This window comes from Pygoscelis adeliae, unplaced genomic scaffold, assembly GCF_000699105.1.
Source record: "Pygoscelis adeliae isolate BGI_AS28 unplaced genomic scaffold, ASM69910v1 Scaffold211, whole genome shotgun sequence".
Classification (NCBI taxonomy): domain Eukaryota; kingdom Metazoa; phylum Chordata; class Aves; order Sphenisciformes; family Spheniscidae; genus Pygoscelis; species Pygoscelis adeliae.
The window spans coordinates 694,840-695,948 of record NW_008824143.1 but is presented as its reverse complement, the minus strand read 5'-3'; positions in this window follow the sequence as shown (position 1 = coordinate 695,948).

Sequence of the window (1,109 nt, the reverse complement as noted above, 5' to 3'; positions counted from 1 at the left end):
AGATGACAGCATCTTTTCAAGCACCTTGGCATTCATGTCCGAGTGTGCACACACAGACCTAGCCCTCACTTTTTGGCATCTCCACCCTAGCCAGGCAACTGCCATAAATGATACTTTCAAAATGACACTTTATGAATACATAGATGGTATGCTTTCTTGGAAACAATAGCAGCAGTAGCTGTCCAGACTGGTGTCTATTGTGCACCAGGTGGCTCGATATTAATGAAGCTTTTCCACTCCTCTACCTAGTGCTTTTGTCAGGGGCCTTTTCCTCCCTTGAGGGAGCTATGGGTTTACTAAGCACAGAACTCCAGCATGCCTTTTCCAATACACGTGGGCCCTTACCTCTTGACCTGCTCCTCAGACAGGGTCTACACAAGGCTGGAAGAAGAGTGGGAGGAGAGAGTACTCAAGGAGAACCTTCCAGGACTTCTTATTTCCCTTGCTGCTTCACAGATAGTAGTCTCCAGTTGGAGGTGAGGCAGGGCCCCACATCATCCAGCCATCAACCTCTCATCATTAGCAGGTTCATGAGTGTTTCATCTGAGATCTAAAGGGCAATTGAACTCTAATGTCATGACAGATACTCTGCATTTCTCCAGTGGGTTAGTTTGCGCAGCAGGCAAACCCCGAAATCTTTTTCCATAGGGACTATACAATTTTCGTCAGGACCCACTCGACCCTTCTATTGGTTGTTGCTTCTGGTGCTGTTAGTGCTGGCTGGAGCACGCTTTCACCCGGGGCTGGTGCTGCAGACTGGCTCATTGATAAGGTACGTGCTTGCATATTATTGGGTCCTCATAACCCAAAAGCTACAACTAAAGGGCAGGGAAAGGAAAGGGAAAAGGGTGATTTTGATCCTGGGAGCAATTTGTTTCCCAAGAAAACCCTCCATAATAGTGCTGTTGGGGTTTGCAGGAATAAGGTCTTGACAAAAAGAAAAGGGGAAACATAACCCCCATTTTGAAAAAAGGAAAAAAGGAAGACCCGGGGAACTACAGGCCAGTCAGTGTCACGTCTGTGCCTGGGAAGATCATGGAACAGATCCTCCTGGAAGCTATGCTAAGGCACACGGAGGACAGGGAGGTGAGTCGAGGCAGCCAGCATGG